The sequence below is a fragment of the Trichechus manatus genome, unplaced genomic scaffold, assembly GCF_000243295.1.
Source record: "Trichechus manatus latirostris isolate Lorelei unplaced genomic scaffold, TriManLat1.0 scaffold00028, whole genome shotgun sequence".
Lineage (NCBI taxonomy): Eukaryota > Metazoa > Chordata > Mammalia > Sirenia > Trichechidae > Trichechus > Trichechus manatus.
In genome coordinates, this window is record NW_004443964.1 from 13,426,092 (window position 1) to 13,444,515 (window position 18,424).

Sequence of the window (18,424 nt, forward strand, 5' to 3'; positions counted from 1 at the left end):
TCTTATTGGTTCTCCTTTGTAGGTGACTTTTTGTTTATCCTTAGCTGCTCTCAGGATTCTTTGTCTTTGGTTTTGGCAAGTTTGATTATGATAAGAAACTTTTGGGGTCTATCCGTATGGGGTTCACTGCGCTTCTTGGATAGATATCATCTTGTCTTTCATTATATTAGGGAAATTTTCTGCCAGTAAGTGTTCAACTATTCTGTCTGTATTTTCTGTTATTCCCCCTGTTCTGGTACTCCAATCACTTATAGATTTTTCCTCTTGATAGTATCCCACATAATTCTTAGGCTTTCTTCATTTTTCTTCGTTCTTTTTTCTGACTTTTCCTCAAAGAAATTGGTGTCAAGGAATTTATCTTCGATCTCACTAATTCTGACTTCCGTTGTCTCAATTCTGCTCTATGACCTATTGAGTTGTCCAATTCTGAAATTTTGTTGTTAATCTTTTGGATTTCTAGTTACTGTTTTTGTATGGTTTCTAGCAGCCTGTTTATTCTGTCATTTTGTTCTTTTATTGTTTTCCTGAATTCTTCTATTGCTTTGTCTGTGTGTTCCTTTGTTTGGTCTGTATTTTGCATGATCACCTTCTTGGTATCTTGGAGAGCTTTGTATATTAGTCTTTTGGATTCTTTATCAGATAGTTCTATTGCCTTATCTTCTTCTGGAAGGTTTTCTGGTTCTTTATTTTGTTTGCTTGCTGGAACCATCTTTCCCTGCTTCTTTATGTGATTTGATATTGACTGTTGTCTCCAAGGCATCAATAAATTATTATATTTATTTATGGTATTTTTGTTTACTGTGTCCTGAATTTTTGTGTTTTGTTTTGTTTTGATAAGTTCAAGCAGGCTGTGTGTGTGTGCTACTCTGGTCATTGTCGTTGTTGAAGCTCACATCTCCTGTCTCTGTGGTTGGAGAAGCTACTAGGCGTGTAAGCCCAGGAGTTTGTTCACTATTCTTGTAGGAGTGCTGGAAAGTAGGTGAAGTTTTTGGTGAGATGATGAATCTGTTAGGTGCAGGGGGTGTTCCCCTGGTTGTTGGGTTGGGTGTTGTGTGTGTGCTCTCCCACTTACCCGTTGGTCGGGGCACACATGCCCAGGTCATCGGTCACCGAGAGTGTGGTGCAGAGACTCTCACGTAAAATCCTGGGTGGGCAGGGTTGTGAAGGGTGTTCCGAGCAGGCACAGGTCTCTGGTTGGCAGTGGGGGGTGGTGTGGGGGGCCAGGTAGGAGGTTGTCAGCTGCCCCAGGTGCCTGGATGGAGGGCATGCCCCTGTCCACTAGAGCACATAGTGGGGGGAGGTAGTGCAGCTGGTCCTTGGGCACCCAGTTCCATTGGCTGGAGGGATTAGGGGCCCTACTAATTCTCAGGTCCCTGTTGTGGGCAGCTAGATGGAATGGGTGGTACCACTGGTGCTCAGGCCCCCCGTGTGTGTGGATGAGGCCCCTTCTCAAGGGGTGGAGCAGTGTCGAATGTCACAAATCTGCAGCTCCCACTTGGCTGCTGCAGGTAAAAATGGGCTTCAGGTGGATGCTTTGCCCATTTCGTCCTCATGAAGGTGTGCTGTGTGGGGTTGATCCGCAAGGCCCTGGTGCAGGTGGTCGGCGGGATGAAGGGCAATGCAAGTCTATGGACTCCCTAAGGCAGTGGCTAGGCAAAGGAGCGGATATCTCTGAACCCAGCAGTGAGTTCCTGGCTTAGGGGGCATGGCGATGTTGAATGCCACTAGACTGGCATCAGAGCAGGGATGGGAATGAACGAGAAGTAAGTGCTCCTCAGCCATGGAGCTCTGGTGGGGGAAGAGTTACGGTGCATGTGTGCTGGTTTGGGAGCTCGCACTTAACTTTCACAGGTCTCGGTTGCAGCTATTTGGTTCTGGAGGTGCGTGCAGATTTGCTGCTGCTTGACTGCACCAGATGGGGTAGGTTTCAGCTTGGGATGTTGCTGCTTGCCTCAACCTGTGTGCACCGTGCAGTTTCAGTTAGCATGACGCCAGCAATCCCGCGATCCATAAAACCCCATTTCCACTGTTTTTGAATTGTCTCTCCTTCCACCTGTCGCTCAGTCCAGTTCTTCAGCTTTGTTTTTGATGATTAAGGTTCCTAGATTGTCATATATATCTGATTCACTTGTTTTTGGGGTATTTTGTTGTAAGAGGGACAACATGAAGCATCTGACTATTCTGCTGGCTTGGCCCCGCTAACACATTTCTTAGTTAGAACCGAATAACTTAATTTCTAAACATTTGCAACTTCCCTATATTTTTCTGTTATTGAATTCTAGTTTATTTCTGTTGCAATCAGAAATCAAACACTGTGTGTTTTTTAATGAATTAACCCCAACATCATTAGAAATTGTTCCTCTTCACCTCTGGCAATAGTTCTTGTCCTGAAGTCTACTTTGTATCTTATTAATATAACCACTCTAGCTTTCTTGTGATTTGTGTTTACATGGTATATGTTTTCCTATTCTTTTAGTTTTCATCTTTGAGTATTTAAATTTAAAGGTTTTAGTTTGTTTGTTTTTTGTAGGCAGTATATATTTGGAGTATTCTAATTATTTGCATTTTGTGTAATTATCAAAATCGTTGTGTTAAATCTACCGTATTCTTTTTTTTTTTAATTTCCCTTTTGCTCACTACTTCGTTTTTTCTCTATTTCTTTCTTCTTTTGAAATAATTGTGTATTTTTAGTATTCCCTTTTATCTATATTATTGACGTGTTAGCTATACCTCTGTTAATCTTTAAAGTTGACAGTATGTATCCTTAACAATTTTTTCAGTGTGTGCCAAATTCTCTCAGTTATTTTTGTTTTTCTGAAAAATATTCATTTTGCTTTCATTTTTGGCATATATTTTTGCTTGGTTAAAAGTCTAGGTCAACTGATTTTTTTTTTCTTTTTGTTCTATAAAAATGTTGCTCCATTAGCTGTTGGCTTTCATGGTTTCTGATGAGAAATTTACCTGGCTTTTTTGTAGTTGTTGTAATAGAAACAGTGATCTGTCACAATCTGCTACATCCTACTCAAAATTAGAAGCATCTAGCCAATTTTTGTTTGAAGTTCATGGGTCTATACATATTTGCAAAAGGGCACAGAATACAGAACTGTGTTACTCAATCATTTGTAAATCATTTATGTGTGGGCAAAGAACCATTGCAAATGATTTGTAGTGTACTGATCCAGTGCAATATCTGAAAATTTCATTATAGCCAGGATTATTGAAATGATGGCAAAGTTATCTGGTTCTCATCTGGTTGAATATAGAAGCCACTCCTCCATGAACAAAGGGCTCTCCTTTGACTGTCTAAGTCAGAAAAATAATTGTTGAAAAGTTACCATGTACTTATATTGAGATAAATGTCCTTATTTTGGTAGCCTGACTAAATACAAGCTCCCCACCTGAGGCTTAGGAGTGCATTTTAGCCAACATTAGAACATAAACATAGTATATAGACCTGAAATTGGCTGTAGAGACCATGCCATCATTTCCTTACCTTACAAGTAAAGAAATTTATTTGTATATAGGAGAACACAAAGAATTATACCTCAGTGTATTATATACTCTGCACGTTGACGATTGGGAATGGCTGAGACTCAGTCCAGGAGAGAACTATGCTCCATTTTATCAGTTGCCTGGGCTACTAACCTGTAGTCTACTGCACAGAGTAATTTACAGCAATCCATAACTATCGTGGCCAAGAGAATGATCACTTTTATGGTTGGCTCAGTCTACATCATTTACCTTCTCCTTGTGTCTCAAGCTGCTCCTGACCTTCATTCTAGGCTCTGTGATGTCTACTCCTTCTTTTAGCATCCTTATTTCTCCAGCAAAAGTTGACAGGGTACACGTTAGCTGATGGATCAGAGGTGATGAAATGATGAGTTGGAAGTGGTTAGAGACAACTATGTCCTGAAAAAAGGGTAGAGAATTGGGCAAAAATAGACATATCACTTAATGCAGTTTTCACACTGTCATCTTTATCATTTAGGTTGTTGAAACCAGTGTGTTGTTCTGCTCATCTTTGTTTGAGTAGCGAAGCTTGCTCAATAATTGTTAAATTTTCTACAGTGTTTTCAAGCTTTCCCTCGACAAGTCTCAAGGGGTATTTATTTAGATGATCAAAAGAGAATTGTATCATGTCAAGGCCTGTGAGTACACTGAACTGTCTGTCTGTATTTTCATCCCCACTAAGACTCCTTTCTCACCATGCCCACTGGTACAGATCTCTCTTTCATCATCGCCATGAATCACACATACCCTACAACACCCAAATCTGGATCAGTCCCACAGTCCTACCTTTCTAATGGAAGATGAACATGCCTGGAGGAAATCGCTTAACCTTGGAATGAGTCCATTTAATCCTCATAAACACCCTAAGAGGTGTATAGCATTATTATGTCCACTTTGCAGATGAGGAAATGGAGGTACATAGAAGTTAAGTAACTTGCAGGAAGTCACAAGTTCTCTCTGACACTACAGTTAATATTTTAAATCCTGTGGTTGTTGACTCAGATTCTATAGCTTTGTGGTGCTGTGAATTTCCCTAAGGTGTAATGCCAAATCTTGATTACCGTATTTTTTCGCAAATAACGTGCGCCTTCTGTGTTTGTTTGTTGGCTGTGCTCTCCCCGCCCCACCCCCCTGTGAGGTATCTTCCTAGGTGCGCTATGCTAATTTTTTTTTTTTTACAGCAACAAATGAAGGAGGACTGGCATAGCAGTGCTTGTGAGGGTGCCTCACAGGGCGGGGGTGGGGGCAGGGAGTGGTTGGCAAACAGACATGGAAGGCGTACGTTATTTGTGTAAAAATATGGTACTCTATAAAAGTATCTTTGCCAAAAAAATTATATGCTTACTCTATGAGTGATAGCTTTTTAATCAAAATGGAGTTCAACATTTTTTATTTGTCTAAAATAAGAAGTACATAGCAATATCAAGGAAATATCAAAAAAAATTATTATTCATTTGCTGAAACATTCAAGGAATTTGCCATATACCGAGTAGCAACTGGTTCTGTTCAGCAGTCACAGACATTTGGAAGGTGTTAAAATGAACAGTGCAATAATTACAGGACATGAGGGATTCTTGCATGCAGCTGCAGAATTCTTGTGACTTTCCCACCTGGTTTCATTTGTTAAAACCAAAATCGTTGCCGTGGAATTGATTCCGACCCATAGCGACCCTATAGGACAGAGTAGAACTGCCCCATAGGGCTTCCAAGGAGCAGCTGGTGGATTTGAACTGCCAACCTTTTGGTTAGCAGCTGAGCTCTTAACCACTGTGCCACCAGGACTCCAATTGTCTGTTACTGAGCTTCAATTTTAGTGCATTTATGATGCTTACCAATAGCCACCAAATGCCTTCTATCTTGAACCAGGGTCCTATACTTACTATGAATTCCCTCTAGGCTTTTTGACTACACCAAAGAGATTCTTATTTACAAAATACAGACCATAAAGGTGTTCTCTGTACATTTGCATCAGCGCAGGTATAACCTGAAAGCCCAGAGACCTGCCTCACTCTAATCTCTCAGGTGTTCTTCCCTGATGGTCTACAGGTTGCCAGTAGAGAATATGCAACATTTACCTGTCTTCAAATTAAAGACAGGTAAGAAATACAATTTTAAAATGAAACTTTGGGAAACTGATAATTCTAAACCTTAAAATAACCCCTGTATATTATACATTGAGGAAGATCATGTAATAAATGTGACAGTTAAAACCTCAAATTGAAATTCAAGAGCATGAAACCAAGGTGGTAAGGTATTTTGTGTGTATGTGTATATTGCTGGGGCTGGGGGAAGTGGTTTCGTCTCTTATTTGCATTTTGTTTTGTTTTTCATACTTGCTGTTATAAGATAAAACAAAACTCAGTCATATACTCAGTTATGTAGTCATCAGAGGGGCTTATATTCTTTTAGAGCATAGAGACACATACATGAGACACATTCAGTTTAAGATATGTCTCCTTGCATCTTCATATTAGTTTATTGGTTTATGCCATAGATTAAGAAACCGTGCCCCCATCTAATCATGAATAACGTACTCTACATTGGTGTGTTTCACTTTAAGAACTAAGCATCCTGTGTTAGTCCTTCCAAACACAGTTTTTGTTGTTTTTGATAATCTAGCCCATGAACTCTGCCAATCTGAATCCCTTTCTATGCTGTTTTTGTCTTTACTGCTGTCCTCTGTTTGCTTGCTTTTCACCTGCCTGAGGAAGAGATTTGGGTTCTCTTGATTCCTGCTGATAGCACCTGTGGTCACAGTGATGCGTCTTTTTCATTCTGTGGTTGAGCTGAGCACCTCAGATTTCCTGGCCATTTTCTGCCCTCCATGGATTAGCTCTGCGGCCAGTACTGGCCTCAAACTATCGCTGACATAGTTTCAGTCCTTCCCAGTTTTCAGTCCAATGAGGAGAAGCTTCAATGGTTTCTAGAAAGAAGGCCACACTGGCATCTGCTCCCTAGAAAACCACAGCTGTCTCTCTGTGATCTTCTGATGCTTCCCCTTTTCAAAATATCTCTTTCTCCCTCAGTTTCCTGTTACTCTACTCAATGTGCAGAAACACTGGCTCAAGTGCAGAGAATGAAGCCTTCCAGCATTGTTTCCTTCTCTTGAAGTTCACACATCATTAACTGGGCAATTTGAGAGTGCTTTTTTCCCCACAAACGTAAGCAAATGTATGGGTTATTTTAACTCTTTAATAAACTCAGTCCATTGTATATTTGGTTTTGTATATTGCCACTCAAAATAAATGAAATGTTAAAAATAATAAGTTCAGTCCACGAATGTTTATTACCTTATCCTGTTCATTTAAGATGCTACTGTATTTATTATTTCTGTTCATTTGTATTGTATTCATTACTTGTACTCTATGCTGATTTTTCAGACCAACTAGATATAAAAAAATATATGAACCCTTAATGTAAGTTCATTCTACTGACATGGAGGAGTACAGCTTCTCTCAGGCCACCCTAGATGGAGCAAGTGGGTCATTTTTTAAGGTAAATTATTTCAGCTGTGTGACTGTAATGGCTTAATAAAACATCTTCTTCCCTCTCATTTGGAGCTACAGGAGACCACATGCCAGTCATCTCGCTTTATTTCCTTCCTTCTTTTTAAGTTTTCCTGGAACTCTCCAAGGAGCAGGAACTGGATGATTTGGGGTGGGGAACATGACACCTCAGTGAAGCAGAAGCTCATGTGGCAAGAACCTATAGCCCAAATAACCTGTTTCTGTTTAAGCCTGTGGTTTTGTAAGGGCATTGTTATTTTTTGTAGCTTCAATATTATGTATCATCTCAGACATATTGTAATAAATATTTTTGGAACACCTGTTATAATTTTACTCAGAAATGCTGAAATGATTATTCACGACAGAAGGAGAAGAGATTGGTAAATGTATAGTTACCGGACTTTAAGAGCATCGTAACTCTCTTTGAGGCCAATGTTGGATGTTTTATTATCTGCCAAATATAAAAATTGAATACAATTCCAGTTATTTCTTGAGACCCATTTCAGGTTTATGATTAAAATTAAAATAAAACAAAACACAGACACACACACGCGCACGCACACACACACACACACAAACAAGTGGTCTGCTTGGAGTATAATCCTCTACTCTCTGTTTGCTAAGGCAGAATGTTAAACATCTAGCTTACATTTTATGTTATGTGGAAAAGATGTTGGGATTTGGAGCCCCAGGTAAGCTAAGACTAGACTGTCGTCTTTCTAGCTATGTGACTGAGAGTAAATCCCATAACCCGACAGGGCTTACCAATACTTACCCAGTGATTCGTATGGGACTCTAATAAGAAACTGTAGGTGGAAGCTTTTGTAAACTGCAAACCTGTTTGCACAAATTTTCTATAGAAGCAGAAAACCATGAGTCACACTGCACAATGTGTGAAACTGATCAAACAAAGTGCCTGTCTAATAAAACCTAAAATCTTCTTTGGTAAATAGATCACAGCCTGATGAGTCTCTGATCTATATAGCTCAAGGGCAAGGATCCCAGACACTTTAACTGCCCTCATTTTAATAGAATCTTCCCACCACTGACACTTCCAATAACACGGGGTCTGCAAATTGCATGGCTGAAAGGGCAGGACTGCTTGTGCCTCAGTCTGGACCTGCTGTAAAGCTCTTTCCTACTCAGGCCCCATTCAGTGATGGTATCTTTCCCTGGCAGTCAGTATATGGGTTGGAGCAGTATTACAAGATGGGAATGCATTGCCTCCAGCACCCAAAGAGACATACCAAATGCTGATCGTTCCTCTTTGTGGTCGGGGGTTTAAGATGCAGCAATTTGTTTTTACTTCGGAGGAGATCTGAAAAACACTCTGTCCACTGGACCCATAAAACCTTCACTGAAGTGACGGGTCTCTGGGTGTCTGTAGGATTTACCTCCTACTCTCTGGAACATGTGTGCCTTACTAGGGCTCCAGTGTTCTAGCATCTCTTGCTCATCCTATCTGATCAGCATGAAGTCATCAGTATGATATTCTGTGTGATATCCCAGAGGTCCAGATCTCCTGAGACTATATTATGACAAAGGCACGAGACTTAACATACCGCTGGGGCAAAATAGTAAATAAATATTGTTGTCTGACTCACCTGAATGTGAGCTTTTTTTTTTTTTCATTAAAAAATACTTTATTGCTAAAAAATGCTAACATCATCTGAGCTTTTAGTGAGTTGTGATCTTTTTGTTAGTGGAGGGTCTCGCCTCGATGTTGATGGCTGCTGACAGATTGGGGTGGTGGTTGATGAAGGCTGGGGTGGCTGTGGCGATTTTTTTTTATTGTAGTTTAAGTGGAAGTTTACAATTGAAGTTAGTCTCTCATACAAAAAATTATACATACATTGTTATGCGACCCTAATTGCTCTCCCTATACTGTGCCAGCACTCGCCTCCTTTCTGCCCCTGATTTCCTGTGTGTGAGCTGTTTTCAATGCTGTTTTCTAATCAAGATGGAAATGAATGCATTTGCCTAATCACTGGGTGAATGTCATGCATCTGCTCGGGAACAGTTACCAAGTCTGACACAGCAGCCATGATTGGGACCATTACTTGTTTCAGCTGCAGTAGTCTACAGTCCTTCTCCAGAATCCCTCTGGTTTCTGCAGGGACCAGATTGGCAAATTAAATGGAGGTGTGATAGGCACCACCACCTCTGCATCCTTTGTGCCATTAATGGCAGCATTAGTCTTTGCCATCTCCTTTCCCAGGATGCAATATTGTTCATTATGGACTGTCTTGGCAGGGAATGGGGGAAGTGTCAGAGGTGTCCATTTGTCTCTCCCCACTGTGATAGCTATTACCCAACAGGCCAAGGACCCAATATTCCAAGTTTAAAGTATATCAATTCTAATAATGCGCTTGAGGATAGAGAAATGACCACTGGGTGTGCCCATAGACCCAGTAGGCCCACGTACAGTTGGACTTTAATCAGAACTCATTTATTACCTTGCCCCTAAAGCCCACTCTAATGGGGGTAAGGGAGACACAGTCACATTGGGAGTTTCCAGGTGACAATGTCCACTCATACCCTATGCCCAAGAGCCCTTCAAATGTCTAGGGATTTCCCCTTCTCCAGTATACAGTAACCCAAGTAAACGACTGAAGGTCCCTTTGAGGAAGCCAGGAAGGATTGGTGGGACAATCACAGTATATACTTGTCAAGGTATTGCTAGGAACCTGGCAACTTCAGTCAATAGATTCTGGATCTGCAAGTTAACTCATGGCCAGGAACTAAGCAAGGGATCATGACTTTATTGGAGTGACTCTTGCTCCTCCATCCCTGCCTCCTTCTGCTTATAGCTATTAAGCAGCAGCCTTGTTGGCTGCCTGCCTCCTTTGCTCATAAATAATAGTAAGGTTTCTGCGTTCTACTTGAAGTGGTAAAGTATTGATTCTATGCAGACGGTGATACGTTAAGTGTCTTTTGTAATCCCTAAAGCCATCACTAAAATAGCTATACAAATGAGTATAATCAAAGACAATAGGCAAATTAAAATAGAGTACTAAAAAATGTTAAAATAATCCAAAAGAAGGAAGGGAACGGGAACCAGAGGAATGAAAGTCAGAAGCAACAAACAACAAAATGGTAGACCTTGAGTCTAACAATATGTCAACCTGACTGTCTAGAGCTCTGGGTAGAGAGAAGAGCTTTTCTCTGACTGAGCTCTGTACTTTCTGATGATTTAGAGATCGTATTAAAATTTCAATACTGACCACATTCATTTTGGATATAAAAGACAAAAGTTTGTGAATACTGAATTGCCTTTATAAGATTGTTAGTTCTCATGCAATAACATCATGCAACCAAGTACAACTGCCACCGCTCAACAGGAACTGGCTGGATGTCAGTGAAAAGACAAACAGTCCAAGAGGGATTGCGTATCTGGCAGCCAACAAAATTGAGATCATAACCTCGCTCTGAAAGCAGTCTCAACAGGGACACTTCACAGAAGGCAAACAGTTAAAGCAAAATCTAGAGATGGAGCAGAGTCCACAAAAACAACTAAATTGTTTTCCTGTAAATAAGGAGATCCTGGATAAACAGTGCTTCTAGAGTTCTTGCTTCAAATTACTCAAAAGTAAGTTTATTGTTATTTTTTCTGTTCGTTTGCATTTTTTGTTTTTGAGTTTTTCTTTTTTTCTCTCTACCACACAGCTATAAATCATAATTTGCAAACTCAATGCCAACCATCTGTGGGGAAATTGTTTTGAAATTAATGTATTATTTGATGCTTGTGAATATCTGGTGTTGTGTGCTATGTAGATAAATCAGCTGAGTTAAAATAAAAGGTTTAAAAACTTATGCAACTATTATATGGTTTTAAACCAGAAACTCAGGTGGGAATAAGCTGAAATTCGCTAACAAATTGTGAAAAACTAAGTTTCTTGAGAACTGATTTCTAAGTCTGAGTTCTTTCTGAAGTTATTCACTTTTATTGCACAATACTTTTCAAGCACTTTGGATGCGTGGAAATTTTCTGAATTTGAGATTATATTAACAAGAGTATTTACAGAAAAAAACCCTTGTCTCTCATTCTCAGGCTACAAGAATTTTAAAAATGTAAGACATTTTCCAGGATCTTTTACACTTTGGATACCATGTGTAGAATCAGAAAGTGAAATATGTAGCTTTTCTTTATCACAATATTATTTCAAATCCACAATGTTCACGGTATACAGATTTTTCAGGATCTTATGGCGAATAGTCAGCATTTTCTTCTGAATTTAACAACAGTGTGAGAAAAAAAAATAGTCTTTGCAATCTGAAACTACCTACCACATGAATGATAAGGAGTTCTTGTGGTTGTTGGTCTTTTTATAAACTACAGAACGTAGACAAACTCGGGGGAAATAAAGCAGGCAATACTAATTCACAATGGAAAATCTAAGGGGTTGGAGTCAGATTCAGGTCACCATGCTTCTTCGGACAATGGCTGATTCCACAGTGAGGTCACCCAGCTGGCCAGCTAGCCCCCCTTACAGCCCTGCACAATGCCTTAAAGGTGTCCGCACTGCATCCTCTGCTCTAGGAATAATCTATGGGGACCCGCAGCACCCTCTCACTATTTGTCCTGAACCTAATGCTATATTATTCTCAGAATTGTCTTCTCCTCCTCCTCTCATTCAGTGGGCTTTCTGAGCTCTTTACTTGATCTGCTTTCTACACAGACTTGCCTTTTGAGCTCATTCGGCAGCCATTTGTAGGTTCTTCCTCTGGCAATGCTGTCTGAGGGCGCCTTGGCTAATACGGCACTAGCCGAAACTGGCTTCTGGACAACTTACTCCAGCTTTGTCTCTAGGAAATAGCACCACCCTGAGGATGATCCTGCCCCATGAATGGGATAAGGGCTTCAGATGGGGACACATCCACTCCTTGTCACAAAGGAGGAGTTCAAAGTAACCATGTGGGTTCTATCTCATGGTCAACATAGACATAGAGGGCAGAGGCCACCTGCCTCAATAGGCAGGACTTACCATATGATCCAGCAATTCCAGTCCTAGGTATAAACCCAAAAGAATTGGAAGCAGGCATGCAAACAGATATTTGTACACTAATGTTTATTGCAACACTATTTACAATAGCCAAAATGTAGTAACAACCTAAATGTGCACCAATGGATGAATGCATAAATAAAATATGGTACGTACATACAATAGAATATTACTCTGCCATAAAGAGAAATGAAATTTTGATACACCCTACAGCATGGATGAACACTGAAAATATTATGCTGGGTGAAATAAGTCAGTCACAAAAAGACAAATATTGTAGGATCCCACATATATGAAATGTGTAGAATAGGAAAATGTATAGAGACCCAAGTTTATTAGTCGTTACAAGATGGGAGGAAGGGGAAGTCTTTTCTTAGGTGTGATAGTTAAAGTTGTGTGTCAGCTTGGCTGGTCCATGATTTTCAGTGGTTTGCACTTATGTAATGATGTAGTTTGGCAGTTATGTAATGTTGTATTCGTCCTCCATGATGTGATCTGATATGATCAGCCAATCAGTTGTAAGGGGATGTGGCCTGCATCATATATATATTTGGATGTTCTGGCAAAGCTTGCTTGCTTGCTCTGGATCCTGCTTCCAGCTCATCATCATCTGACCTCTGGGTCTTGGGACTTGAGCCAGCTGCCTGCCGTCTTATTTGCCGATCTTGGGTTCATCAGCCCCTGCAGCTACATGAGTCAGGAGCAGCCTCCAGCCTGACTTGGGATTTGCCAGCCTCTCCAACTGCATGAGCCATTTCTTTGAGATAAATTTCTCTCTCTTTCTCTCTCCGTCTCTCTCTCTCTATATATATATGCTATATATATATATTTTATATATATATCACAATTTAAAAAAGAATGTGTATGGGGAATAAAAGTCAGAACTTCAGAGCCAACTGAGAGTAGTCAGGGTGGAGCTGCTGGCTTTATGCTCAAAAACCCTGACCCATTCTTCTAAGCCATGTCCCTGGCATGTTTCCCAGAAAACTGAGGATCCTTCCAGAATTCTTTTGCTTTTTATAATTCAGCTTAGATGTCCTATTTCCTTCCACAGTAAAGACTTTTTGAGAACACTCAAGTCCCACGGTTTTTAGGACAGCACATCATATTTGCATAGTATTAGTTGATTTAGGCTATGGAAAGATGTGGCACTGTAACTAAGCACTGAGGCATCTCCTTCTGGGAGGTTTCTTGTTTTTCTTTTTTCCTACCCTACAACATGACAGCACACTCCCCCTTTCCACCCCCGGGTTTCTTGTGTCCATCCAACCAGTTCCTGTCCCTTCCTGCCTTCTGATCCTGTCTCCGGACTCGTATATCTGCTTGAACTAAGAAGCACACTCTTTATGAGTATTATTTTATATTTTATAGCCCAGTCTCATCTTTGAAGAGTAGGCTTTGGGAATGGTTTTAGTTCTGGGTTAACATAGCGTTTGGGGGCCATGGCTTCAGGGATTCCTCCAGTCTCAGTCAGACGATTAAGTCTGGTCTTTTTATGTGAATTGGAGTTCTGTTCCACACTTTTCTCCTGCCCCATCAAGGACTCTCAGTTGTGTTTCCTGTCAAGGCTGTCATTGCAGGTAGCTGAGCACCATCTAGTTCTAGTCTCGGGCTGATGGAGTCTCTGGTTTATGTGGCCCTTTTGTCTCTTGGGCTAACATTTTCCTTGTATCTCTGGTATTCTTCATTCTCCTTTGCTCCAGTTGGGTTGGGATCAATTGATGTATCTTAGATGGCAGCTCGTAAGCTTTTAAGACCCCAGACGCCATTCATCAAAGTGGGATGCAGGACATTTCCTTAATAAAGTTTGTTATGCCAGTTGACCTAGATGTCCCCGGAAACCATGGTCTCCAGACCCCAGCCCCAGCTACTCTGTCCCTCAAAGGGTTTGGTTGTGTTCAGGAAACTTCTTAGCTTTTGGTTTCGTCCAGTTGTGCTGACTTCCCCTGTATTGTGTGTTGTTCTTCCCTTCACCCAAGATGATTCTTATCTACTACCTAATTAGTAAATTCTCCTAACTATTTATTTGTATGTATAAATAAAATGTATGTATAAATTCCTTTACCCAATATCCCCTGCCCCAAATACTCACTTATATACATGCCCTTTGCTCAATGTGAAATATGCTAAAATTGTGATTTGCGGCTTCTACCTGGAGAGGATATAGCTGATCTAATGCTATAAACCTGATTGCTGGTGCAATATCTGGAAGAATCGTGCTGCTCTCAGCAGGCAACTTTAGGTAAAATTCATGGGATATTTTCACAGTGAACTAACCTACATACAGGACAAACAGTCCTAGGTTCTTCATCTGACTAAAGTCCATCCAAGCTCATTTCAGGTGGAGTTTCTTCCTCTCACCCTAAGCATAGCCCAAGCATATCACAACCTCACTACACTAACTTGAATAATCCATCGATCAGGGCATGGGCCAGGTTGATTCTTTCTGAGGGCTCTGAGGGGGAAACTGTTCTATGTCTTTCTCTTAAGTTTTGGTGGCTCCTGTCAATCCTTAGTGTTCCTTGGCTTGTAGATGCTTCTCTGTCTCTCTCTTTGTATTTTCTCCTTTTTTATAAGGACATCAGTCATATAGGGTTAGGACACCCTACCTCAATATGACCTCTGCTAACCGAAGTGATAACTTCTTCAAAGACCTTATTTCCAAAGAGGGTCACATTCACAGGTACTGGAATTAGAACTTCAACCTATATTTTAGGGCAGCACAATTCAATCCATAATACTCATTATTATCATCATCGTCGTCTAGCCCAATTCCCACCCCAAATACATCAGGCTCATAAGATTTTATTGGCAAGTTTCTGAGTCTTTAAAACACAAGTCATCCTCATGTTTTACAAACTGCATCAGAGAATTGAAAAGCCAACATAACCCTGAGACTAAAATTAGGCAAGGGCAATGGGGGGAAAAAATGTCAAGTATCACTTATGATCATAACAAACAATTCCAAATAAAGGGTTGGCAAATTCAATCTAGTATGTTAAAAACAATAAGCATTTGACAATTAAAGAGATCAGCTATTAAGAGTGAGAGACATTTGCAAACGGGCAGTTGATTCTAGAGAAATTGCTGCAAATAATCGCAAAATGGTTTTTTTGCTTATTTGCCATTTACTATCTTGTGCTAAAAGAAAGAACGTACGTTTGGTTTTTTGAAGACTATACAGTATTGCAAAAGAACAAGTCCCATGGAATACACAAAATCCTAGAGATACAGGTCTAAGGAAAAGGAAACTTTTAGGCTAAACATCTACCACCTGTTATTCAAAGTGAGCAAGCTCCTTGGGAAACAAGAAGAGGCATTCCTGAGGGATTAAAAAGGTTGGTTTGCAGGGGTACATCTAGTGATAAGACACCCAGAAGTCTTGGAGCATTGTCCAGGCTCCTGGAAAGTTGTTTAATTTTAACAAATAGTATTTAAATAGAACAAAATGCCTTATGAAAAATTATAGTGTTTTCTAGAAAACATGAATCTATCAATCTAATTTACGTATTAACACTTTATATTAGAAAATGCCATGATCCTAACAAAATGATGTGGTAAAAGTATTTACTCAAATGCAAAATACATCTATGAATAAAAGCCTTAGGAAAATAGAACAGCAGGGACCATCTTTAAATTAATAAAGATAGTATACCAAAAACATGTAGCCAATATAATCCTTCATGGTGAAACCGTCATGCATTCCCGCTTAAATTAGGAAGATCACAAGGATGCCTGCTATAAACGTACCTCTTCAACATTGCACAGTAGTCCTAACCAGTGCATTATGACAAGAAAAGATATAAGATATATTAGGATTATTTTTCCAAATGACACAAGAGTCTATATTAAAATATATAGTCAAATTTCTTTTAAAATGTAATACTAATAAGAGAATTCATTGATATTTTTAGATACACAATTAACATATAAAATCAATAATATTTCTATACATTGCCAATTACCAATGCACATATGTAATATACCAAAATGGTAGTCACAGGCTATAAATTGTGTAATTCTGATAAAAGCATGTCACAAGACTTTTATGGAGACTCCAAAAAATAAATAACGTTATTAGAGGACCTGAAATAATAACTACAAGAAATAACGCCCATGTAGAAGAAATTTCAATGCCGTAAAGATGTCAATTTTCCTGAATTTAGAAATTGAATGCAATTTCAATTGGCTGTTAATGTGGTTCATCATGGAACTTGTCAAAGTATCTCTAAGAGTCCTCTAGAAGAGTGTGTTAGTTAATGTCAGTTAGGCTTTGGGAATAAACCTACCCAGAATCATATAATGGCTCAAATACAGTAACATATGATGTATTACTGATTAAACAGTCTAAGGTGTCTGCTTCTGGTCAAGGGCTTGTTTTCCTCCCTTGGTGATTTAGGGAACTAGGCTTCATCCATCTTTTGGCAATGCTGTCTCCTAAGGCATCTAACTAGTGGAAGGGGAAAGAGGGTATGGAGAGGCCCAACTACTTCTTAAGAACTTTGGCTCAGAAATGGCACATATTATTTCTATGCATATCCCATTGACTAGAAATCAATCATGTGGAACTGTGAATGGAATGTTACTCTGTGCTCAGGCAGACAAAGAAATACATGTTGGTGAAGAGCTAGCAGTCTCTGCCACAAATGGTAAAGTCCTAGGAAAACCAAAACAATTTTGAAAAGAAGAATAAGAATGTCTTAGTTTATCATTTATGAAGGCTTGTTATGAAGTTCTAGTAACTAAGATTGTGTATAAGGAATATACAAAAAGATTCATGGAAAGAATAGAACACCTCAAATTGGATATATGTGTGTATATATATATATGCATATATACATGTATGTCTCTATATATCCATTTATCATATATATATGTGTATATATATGACAAATGAGAGGGGAGCCATAGCAAATTAATAAAGAAAGAAGGAGCTATAAAGTAATTGGTGTTGAGACAATTAGATTTACAAGTACAGAAAATCACCAACATCTTAGGTCACTGTTATGGATTGAATTGTGTCTCCCAAAAATGTGTATCAACTTGGCTAGGCCATAATTCCCAGTATTGTATGGTTGTCCTCCGTTTCGTGATCTGATGTAATTTTCCTATGTGTTGTAAATCCTAACCTCTATGATGTTAATGAGGCAGGATTAGAGGCAGTTATGTTAATGAGGCAGGACTCCACTTACAGGATTAGGTTGTATCTTAAATTAATCTCTTTTGAGATATGAAAGAGAGAAGCCAGCAGAGAAGAGAAGGGCCTCAAACCAACCTCATACTACCAGGAAGGAAGAGCTGGGAGCAGAGCACATCCTCTAGACCCAGGGTCCCTGCACTGAAAAGCTCCTAGACCAGGGGAAGATTGATGACAAGGACCTTCCCCTAGAGCCGACAGAGAAAGCCTTAGCCTGGAGCTGGCACCCTGAATTTGGACTTCTAGCCTCCTAAACTGTGAGAGAATAAATTTCTGTTTGTTAAATCCACCCAATTCTGACTCACAGCAACCTATAGCACAGAGTAGAACTGTCCCATAGGGTTTCCAAGGAGTGACTGCTGGATTCGAACGGCCGACTTTTTGGTTAGCGGCCAAGCTCTTAACCACTGTGCTACCAGGGCTCCGTTTCTGTTATAGCAGCACTAAATAACTAAGACAGTTCAGTATTCTACACTTCACACATAATAAACTCAAATTGATTAAAGAAATAAATGTGATAAACAACTATTGAAACTATTAGAAAAAAATGAAGGAAGGTGTATTTATGACTTCGACAAAAAGAAGTGTTTCCTAAACAAGATGCACACACATAAAAAATACAAAATCACAAAGAAAAGGATTGCTAAATTTTCTACAAGAAAATCAAAACTTACATACAATTAAAGAGAAGAGAAACCAATTTGATAACAATAAATTTAATGGACTAGCAACAATGTAAGAGAAGCATCTGCTACATACACAATGGACAAAGACGTATCTAGGACACACAGAGAACTCTTAAAGCTGATATGACAAAAAATAAATCAATTTTTTTTTTAAATTTTTTTATTGTACTTTAGATGGTTTACAGAAAAAATAGTTTCTCATTAAATAGTCAGTACACATATTGTTTTATGACGTTGGTTAACAAGTCCACAACATGTCAACACTCTCCCTTCTCCACCTTGAGAAACTTTTTTTTGGTGAAAATATACATAGCTAAAGTTACACCATTTTGAAAGTTTCTACATGTACAATTCAGTGACATCGACCACACGCTTCCAGTTGTGCTGCTATTCTCACTATCCTTCTCCAAATTATTCCATCACCATCATCTTCAACTCACTGTCCCCTAGGCTTCCCATCAAACCCTTCAAGTTGCTGTTGTCAATTTGATCCCACATAGATAATTCTTTTTTTTTTTTTTT

General features: G+C 39.4%; 1 protein-coding gene across 1 annotated transcript in view; it reads left to right on the top strand.

Moving 5' to 3' along the window:
- Positions 1-10,390: 10,390 nt before the first annotated feature.
- The window catches only part of LOC101360224 (ATP-binding cassette sub-family A member 8), a 75,886-nt gene continuing 67,852 nt past the window's right edge, over positions 10,391-18,424 (top strand). Inside the window, exon 1 of the mRNA XM_023729435.1 lies at positions 10,391-10,605. The gene's annotated coding sequence lies outside the window, so the exon portion shown is untranslated. The remainder of the gene's footprint in view (positions 10,606-18,424) is intronic.